This window comes from Oncorhynchus nerka, linkage group LG14 (genome assembly GCF_034236695.1).
Source record: "Oncorhynchus nerka isolate Pitt River linkage group LG14, Oner_Uvic_2.0, whole genome shotgun sequence".
NCBI classification, from domain to species: Eukaryota; Metazoa; Chordata; class Actinopteri; order Salmoniformes; family Salmonidae; genus Oncorhynchus; species Oncorhynchus nerka.
Genome location: NC_088409.1, coordinates 44,351,646 through 44,361,390, shown reverse-complemented (window position 1 = coordinate 44,361,390; position 9,745 = coordinate 44,351,646). Strand labels below are relative to the sequence as shown.

General features: G+C 46.4%; 1 pseudogene; it reads right to left on the bottom strand.

Moving 5' to 3' along the window:
* Positions 1 to 4,201: 4,201 nt before the first annotated feature.
* On the bottom strand, positions 4,202 to 8,027 carry LOC115142245 (uncharacterized protein C1orf232-like; annotated as a pseudogene).
* Positions 8,028 to 9,745: the final 1,718 nt, after the last annotated feature.

Here is a 9,745-nt window from a genome sequence, read left to right as displayed (position 1 = left end):
GTCATTCGGCGGTTAAAAAACGAGAGACAAAAAAGACCCAGCCTCTGCTGTTCTGAGATCAGGTCTTGGAATGTAGTAGGGAGGGAGGTAGCAGTAGAGACACACCTGCAGGCATGGGAGGCCCAGAGAGAACAGAGCAGGGAACACAAGGGGACAGAACATACATGGACCGTTTGGAACAGGACGCAGGGTTGGTAGGGTCATGTTCCAGAGAGAAAGAGCGAGACGGACAGAGCGACAGAGAGAGAAAGAGAGTGAAGAGAGATAAAGAGGGTTTTCAAGTGTCTCCATACACCCCTATGAAAAGGCCTTGTGGTTTGGGTTACATATTTAAACTGGCATGTACAGCTCTCAACAGGGTAGGGCGTCAGACAAGACAACCTGTATGCCTGGGCATCTGTGAGTCATGTAATGTCAAGATAAGATTGAGTACTTCAACATAAACATCCTAATCTAGGGGCTGGGCTTGTTGTGACTCACTCTGTTACAACCTTCAAAACCCTCCTGATTCTGCTTGCTCTCTTTTTTTTAATCTCTCTCTTTCTGTCACTTTCTCTGTCTCTTTCTCTCAGTCTATCTCAGTCACTGTTGCTGTTGCTCTCTCTCTCTCTCTCTCTCTCTCTCTCTCTCTCTCTCTCTCTCTCTCTCTCTCTCTCTCTCTCTTTCTCTCTCTCCCTTTACAATTTCTCAAATAAGTAATTGAATAACCACCCACTTGAACATATCCACACATATATACACGACAAAACCTATTCCCCCTCAGGAGACTGAAAAGATTTGGCATGGGTCCTCAGATCCTCAAAAGTTTCTACAGCTGCACCATCGAGAGAATCCTGACTGGTTGCATCACTGCTTGGTACGGCAACTACTCGGCCTCCGACCACAAGGCACTACAGAGGGTAATGCGTACGGCCCAGTACATCACTGGGATCAAGCTTCCTGCCACCCAGGACCTATATACCAGGCGGTGTTAGAGGAAGGCCCTGAAAATTGTCATAGACTGTTCTCTCTGCTACCGCACTGCAATCGGCAATCAGCACTGCAAGAGCCAATTTTAGGTCCAAGAGGCTTCTAAACAGCTTCTACCCACAAACCATAAGACTCCTGAACATCTAATGAAATGGCTTCCCAGACTATTTGCATCTCCCCCCCCCTTTTACACCGCTGCTACTCTCTGTTGTTATCATCTATGCATAGTCACTTTAATAACTCTACCTTCATGTACATATTACCTCAATTACTTAGACTAATTGGTGCCCCCGAACATTGACTCTGTACTGACACCCCCCTGTAGGTTTTCTCACTGTTGTTATTTTACTGCTGCTCTTTAATTACTTGTTACTTTTATTCTTATTCTATTCATTTTTTTTTAAACTGCATTGTTGGTTAGGGGCTCGTAGGTAAGCATTTCACCGTACGGTCTACCTACACCTGTTGTTTTCGGCGCATGTGACTAATACAATTTGATTTGATTTGATTCGGGGACCACTATTCCTGTGTACATTGTGTATTGTATGAAATCACTGTTGACTTGTCTTTGACGCACGTTACACATTAGCTCAACCAAGCACATTTGCTTATATCCCTTTGAGGGACTCAACATGCTTATGTGACCCAATGCTCACTGACACATATTTGAAGCCTAGACATCCAGTAAACTTCAGCCCACCGGAGATCTGGCCTCAACCTCATTGTGCCCTCATCTCCCCTCACTGAAGAGTACTCTCAGTTCAAACTGTGAACGCCGCCTGTCAATGTGCACTTTGTGATTCCCTCATGCTCTACAAACTCCATGCCCACAGAGTGGCTGCATCCTGCCGTGTTTAAAGTGTCAGAGAGTGCAAACACGTTACTAGGTTGTGTTTTCATTTGTTTTAACATCAGATAGACCTATGGTTTGAATCTGGAATAGTCATTTGAGGGGAGGGAAGGGGACATGAGGGGTGGGAAGGGGACATGAGGAGTGGGAAGGTGACATGAGGAGTGGGAAGCGGGCATGGGGGGTGGGAAGGGGACATGGGGAGTGGGAAGGGGACATGGGGAGTGGGAAGGGGACATGAGGAGTGGGAAGGGGACATGAGGAGTGGGAAGGGGACATGAGGAGTGGGAAGGGGACATAAGGAGTGGGAAGGGGACATGAGGAGTGGGAAGGGGACATGGGGGGTGGGAAGGGGACATGAGGAGTGGGAAGGGGACATGAGGAGTGGGAAGGGGACATGAGGAGTGGGAAGGGGACATGGGGGTGGGAAGGGGACATGAGGAGTGGGAAGGGGACATGAGGAGTGGGAAGGGGACATGAGGAGTGGGAAGGGGACATGAGGAGTGGGAAGGGGACATGAGGGGTGGGAAGGGGCCATGGGGGGTGGGAAGGGGACATGAGGGGTGGGAAGGGGACATGGGGGTGGGAAGGGGACATGAGGGGTGGGAAGGGGACATGGGGGGTGGGAAGGGGACATGAGGAGTGGGAAGTGGGCATGGGGGTGGGAAGGGGACATGAGGAGTGGGAAGGGGACATGAGGAGTGGGAAGGGGGCATGGGGGGTGGGAAGGGGACATGGGGGTGGGAAGGGGCCATGGGGGTGGGAAGGGGACATGAGGGGTGGGAAGGGGACATGAGGGGTGGGAAGGGGACATGGGGGGTGGGAAGGGGGAAGGAGGCATGGGGGTGCCTTGTTGTGATTCAAACATAGGCTGACAGCTGTGGCATCACCCTTTCTCTGTCAGCTGTCACACTGCCACATGCTACAGAGGGATTGTCGTATAGCCCAGTGACGAAAGGGGATCAATATAAATGGATTCTCTTTTCACTGTCGAGAAATAGAGTAAGTCCATAGGGGAAATAAATAGGGGATGATTGAGGATGTGTACTACTTTTGACCAGGGCCCATCACACTGGGCACAGATGTCAATTCAACGACTATTCCACGTTGGTTCAACGAAATGACGTTGAAAAAACCTTGGTTCAACCAGTGTGTGCTCAGTGGGATAGGTCTCTGGTCAAAAAGAATACACAATATAGGAAAAAAGGGTAGCATTTGGGACACAACTCAACCAACTCACTGATGGTTCAAAATCAATTCTCCAGTTGGAAGTTACCGTTACTTCTCCTTTGCCAGTGGATTGAAATGTTTTCAACATAATTTACTAACATTCTGAGACAGGAAGTGTGTCGGTTAGACAGGAAATGGGATTGAGCGCAGACAGAGAGGATATAGAGGTAATGCTGAGAGGGGAAAGGAAAAGACAGAGAGAGGAAGGGAGAGGTACTGCCGTCTTTCCCTGTCTGTAAATTACAATAAAAGCTGTCCATCTGGGAGGAAGTCACCGATAGGGAATATGGGCAGGCCTGTATGTATTCTGGATAGATTATAAATATTAGGGGTTAGGGTTAGGAGCTACGGTTAGGGTTAGGGTTAGGTTTTCGGGTTAGGGAAAATAGGATTTTGAATGGGACTGAATAGTGTGTCCCACAAGACTGTGCATATATATGTGTGATAGAGGGAGAGAACTTATCTGACATTAAATAAAGAGTCATTGAGAGATATACTGTTGCATAACAGATGAGTGCAAGTGAGAACCATCCAGAGTAAGTTCCAGTAGTACCATACTCACTGTGAAGTTCACCCATGACTTGGCAAAGATCGCCCCCTGCTGTCGACTGCAGAATACTTCCCTCTAAAGCACAACCTTGTAAACTCTTCAAACGAACCCCATGCTCTCCTCTCATATCCCCACTTATCTTCTGTCCAACAACAAGAAAGGTTGTGACTTCACTGACCCTGAGGGTGAGCGGTATGAGACAACGGTTGGACCCGTGCCATAGTAACCAGGCCATGATGACAGACAGACAGACGCACAGCATGACCAGGCTCACACAGACATGCGCGCACGGCAACAAGGCTCGAGGTGTGTCTTAGATCTGCCCACACTAGTCCCATAGACCTCATGTGGTCTTAGCACGTATAAGAGTTTACATGTAAGTGTATGACTCTCCCCGCCGGTCTGGCTGTCATTTGTCTACAATCCTCTGTCATGTTCTCACGTGTGTATTGGCTGTGATGTGGTTTGGGCTCACATGCAAGCGTATATCTTACAGGGTCAATATTAAACAAGGAGCGATATTGTCCCATGTCCCCACCCAAATGTTGAAGTCAGACCTACGCCCTTGATTGGTGCTCTGCCTCATTGACCTGTCATTCTTTACGGGGGAATTATTCTCCGTGTTTATTAGAGCACAAGAGGTAGCAACACATCAGAACAAAACTTTTGAAAAAGCGTATTGAAAACAGAAAAGACAGACCGAAAAGAACAATATGGACACGTTACTGTCTTACAGACAAGTGTCACAGAGGGACTGCGGGAGGGTCACACTGCAACTGTGTTTTGTAGGGGCCAATAGAACAAGTTACCAGTCTCATGCCCATATAAGTTCATCCCAAGACACTCAAACTATGACCTCCACATACCAGTCAGCCAAAACAGTTAGCCAAATATTATGTCCTGAAAGGGCCATGTAATCCCAATCATTCCAATGTTGCACATCCTATTTCCACCATTCTTAATTAACGTCACAAGAAAACATGAGATATTTCCTATATACATTGAAAAATGGTTTTTACAGTGAAAGCAAATTTGCATCAGCTATGAAATCCCTTTCCAAATTGGTGCCATAATCTCTGTGTGTAATCTGTAATCTCTTAATCTGGTTTTGTTGGTTAATTGATCTAATCCAGCCTGTTTGTTGGTGTCATTTTCAGGTATGAGTCTTATGACATGAACTAAATGCCATTTACTGTATGGGTGCCAGCGCTTGTTCAAATGCTGTACAGTTCAACACTATGGAGAAGGTATGGAAAGGGAGGTGAGAGCTCAATTCCAAATCGACCCCTAGTCCCTATTCCCTATACACTCCCTTAGATCTGAAAAGTCAATTGCTACTGGTGTTGGTGTGGTGGGTACAATCTACACCTGAGCAAGTAGAATGAAGATGATAACTGGTTAGGAGGAGCCTGGTCCCAGATCTGTTCACGCTGCTATGTTCACTGTCATGCAATGTCTACAAGACAGCATCAACCGATCTGGGACCAGGCTAGGCTAGGAGGGCATTCGGCCCCATGTACTCCCTCATCCCCTGACCCCACTCAACCCCTGCCCCAGACCCCATCCCACCCCCTTACAGCTGGCTTGTTAGTCTTCCTGGCCAGACATGCTCTTGGTCTTCAACTCAGCCAGCTTGCCTGTGACAAAGTTCCACTTGAAGGGCGTGTTCTCGCTCCCTCCTCCCAGCATGGCGTATCTGGAGAAGCTGCTGTTGCTCCCTCCTCCTCCATCTTGACTCTGCTCGCCCTCCGTGTTCCCCCCCTGGTAACTCTCCCCCCTCCCTCACCAGCTCCCTCTCCCACCGCCTCCTGACCCTCCTCCATCGTGCCCGTCTCGTTTGCTGCGGCTTCAGCCTGTTTTGAGGCGGCCATTTGTTTCCAGTTGGTGGCGAAGCTACCCCAGAATCCTGAGGGTCTGGCCGGTCTCTGCGGCTCCTCAGGCATCACTGCTAGTGGACTGGGGATACAAGGGATGGAGGGGGACTGTCATTTTGTGTATCATAATATGTTTAACTCAATTAATATAATTACTTTATTTATGTATTTAATTAAGCATTCATTCATTAGACATGGATGACATTCCCATGTTCAGGAAGAGGAGGTGGAAGAGGAGGGGGCAGGGGAATAGAGAGCTGTGTAGAAGAGTAGAGTCCCACTGACTGGTCTGGGACAGGTGGGCTCTCAGTCTCCTCCAATAGCTGGTGCTCATCCTCTTTGTTGAAGAGAGCTGACATCCTGTTCCAGCCTTTAGCCCCAGCACCCTGCACCTGAACACAGTGTCAAAGGTGTGTGTGTGTGTGTGCGTGCGCTGGAGCACTGTCCAATGCCAATCCTTCGGAATGTGATTAATGTGTAACGTCTGCATTAAGTTCCATGCCGTGTGTGTGTGTGTGTGTGTGTGTGTGTGTGTGTGTGTGTGTGTGTGTGTGTGTGTGTGTGTGTGTGTGTGTGTGTGTGTGTGTGTGTGTGTGTGTGTGTGTGTGTGTGTGTGTGTGTGTGTGTGTGTGTGTGTGTGTGTGTGTGTGTGTGTGTGCTTACTCTCTTGGCCAGCTGAGACACTGCATTGGGCCCGTCATCCTCCTGGACAGGGCTCATGTCAATCTCTGCATTATTGACCTGGGAACACAGGCCCAGCAATGACCATCACACATTTATATTGTCAGCCTCAGCACAGCAGTGTTGGTAGTGAAGTATTGAGCTCTGTGTAAAACCACATGCTGTACTCCTCGACCCTGCTTTTCAGTGCATTCGATGTATTGGTAGTGGTTGCCCTCTAGTGGGTTAATATAGACACTACAAGCAATTTCCAGAAAAATAATTACACAGAAAATGTCAAGGAAAAGTCTGTCATTGAAAATGCTGGACAGTGCCCAAATGTAACACAAAATCCTCATTTGTAGCAACATCATTTACTATATTGAAGAAGTCAGATTGGAGTAATCCCTGTGGATTCCTTTTAATCCATTATGCCGAAGACAATAAACCGAGGGAGAATATACAGCCTACTTTATTTCTGTATCCACTTTAAAAATAGAAAAAGCTGCCACAGAGTCAATTTCCAAGAGGGTAAATATTCTTCGCTTTTCTCAGACATACAGTAAGAACGATAACTCCCCCCATAACTCAAAGAACTCTAAGTAAGCGATGTTTTCAGACATCCTTCTAACGCAGTATCCTTCACACAAGCCCTGTCACCATGTCAAGGACATAATAATGAAATATAATATTATTCATGAGGATCTACGAGGCAAAACTGATCCTAGATCAGCACTCCTACTCTGAATATGGGGGCTTTCTGTCTTCGTTTGTCTCATCCCCTGTCACTGGAATGCCATCTAATCCGTGTACGCAGCTCCAGTTCGGCATCAGGTTTCCCGACGTTCCGAAGAACTGGGTCATCCTTGTTCCAACAGCCTGTACCAACCCCGGACACATCGGGGATGTCGAGACAAGAAAAAATCCTGAGAACTCAATCATCGAAAGACCCTTGGATTTTTTTGAACCTGATAGTATGTCTAATAGCACTGATAGCTTGTCCATCATATTATCTAACATAGGTTACAGTATGAGGGGTGGGTGAAAGTTCATATGAATAAACCAGTAGCTACTGCAGACAGAGTACTATAGCAGCGATTTGGGTTTCGAATTTGTAATTGAAAGCCTATGCTACAGTGATTAGCATGTTTTGGCCAAAACTATAACAAAGCACAAGAGGAACTGCTCTGAAGTTTCCTCAAAGTTCCAGCAGAAATAAGCCTTTGTGAGCGGAACAAAGTTATATAAGTCAAACTTCAACAACAATGAATAAGCAAACCAACAGATCTGTCGCTGTGAGAACCCACAGCGATCCTAAATGAGAGGTTGTGTGGATCAAGCGTCTCAGGGTAGGAGAGCTGATTTAGGATTAGTTGTACCTTCTAGATCACAGAACAAGACATCTGCAGGGGACATCTGCAGATGAAAGATAAGCTTTTTATATTCTCTACCTCTTCCTCTGTGTACTCCTCTAGGTCCGGGTTCAGGGTCTTCAGCACTTTGCTCTTGTACACTTTCCATATGGGATTCATGCTTGTTCACCCTAAAAGACCACTAGAACTGTTGAAACAACTCTCAGTAAGGCCTCACAGCTTCGTGAGGCAGACCACCCTCCACCAAAGTCCCCTCTGCAGGTCTTCTCAGTTTGGCTAATGCCCTTTTCCCATTCGTACACTTCCAGCTCTTAGACAACGACTCAGCCTCGACGGAACTTTGACCTGACTCACTCTAGGCCTGTCTAGAGTGTTGTAGGCCTGTGCTGTTTCATGTTGTATCCCGATTAGATTGTCAATGGCTCTTGTCAGGAACACGGGTTGCTGGTAACATCCCTGTGAAGCATCTGATCAGTTAGAGGAATCAAGCAGTTGCCAATGTGAACACACACACACACAACCCCATGCATGTACGCAACCACACTCACACACACACACACCGTCACGGTTCAGGATTCAGGCTGCATCGGTTACCTGGAAACAGGTGTGGGTTTCCTCATGTATTTTTCAGCAGGGCTCTTTCCCAGAGGTAGTGGGCCATTGTCGGCTGGCACCGCTAGACTGGCCGCTGTAACCCTAACCCAGTGGGCGCTGGCTCCACACGGGTGCCATGTTTAGATGCCCATTACACTCTGATACTGATTAGAGTGTATGTCCCATTTGACCAACATTATGAGAAGACAGGCCCAAAAGCCCAATGATGCTCCTGTTCAGTAGATCAGTAACACAGGGCTTAATCTTCCTCCTAATTGATTGTTGTTCATTTCTGTCACACGTTGTCATGTGGTAGACGACAAGCAAGATCAGCTCAGTATAAAATGTGGCACAATTATGGCAGAAAGTTCAGGGCAGACTACTGCTACCAAATGAAGTTGTACCATCGCAACATGTACGTCGATACACTTATAGTTTTGTTTAGGGTGGGGGGACTAAAGAGTAGAGCACTTATTGGACTCCAGATGCATTTGAAAAGTGTCGAGTGACAACACTGTATCATGTCTTTCTTGTTTCTTTTTTTATCATCTACCTAATTTACTTTTAGTGTGTTTGTACACAAACTGCAAACTCCAATCCTTACCTGTTCACTTCCTTGGAGAGCTGGTTTTCAAGTACTGGTTTGTTGGCAACCTGAGGAGGGCTTGCTAGTGTAATGTAGATGGAGACAGATATCATAAAGCTTTGATGACCTATACGGTTTCATTGAATACTGAGCATAATACAACCAGATATTTAAAGAAAATATGTTTCTGACACATTTTAATAAACTCTTCTAACAGTTTTTCAAAGTTTCATTATCTATTATCTAACTAAATGTTTTTCTAATTTTCTTTCGAATTTATTTAAAAAAAAGTGTTGTAAAGTTTTGCATACACCAATCATAATCATAGTAAACATTGCCTCAATCCTAACAGCGCCTCTTCAACCTCAGGAGGCTGAAGAAATTTGGCTTGTCACCTAAAACCCTCACAAACCTTTACAGATGCACAATTGAGAGCATCCTGTCTCGCTGTATCACCGCCTGGTACAGCAACTGCATTACCCACAACCACAGGGCTCTCCAGAGGGTGGTGCAGTCTGCACAACGCATCACTGGGGGCAAACTACCTGCCGTCCAGGACACCTACAGCACCCAATGTCACAAGAAGGACAAAAAGATCATCAGGGACAACAACCACCCGAGCCACTGCCTGTTCACCGCGCTACCACCCAGAAGGCGAGGTCAGATGTATCAAAGCTGGGACAGAGAGACTGAAAAATAGCTTCTATCTCAAGGCCATCAGACTGTTAAACAGCCATCACTAGCACAGAGAGGCTGCTGCCTACATACAGACTTGAAATCAGACATTTCGCTACACTTGCAATAACATGTGTATGTGACTAATACGATTTGATTTGATTTGAAATGCAATGGTGTTGTTTTACCAATGTAATATTGGCAGCCTTGACGATAATTTTGATTATACTACACAGTGGTGTAATCTTAGCATACCTGTAGTTCTCGTGTTGCCAGTTTTGATTACCATATAGAGTTCCGCTTTAATGAGGGGATTGCATACTTCTAAGATAAACTTCAATAATGTATGGGCTTGTATGGGAGAGGCACGCACACACACACACA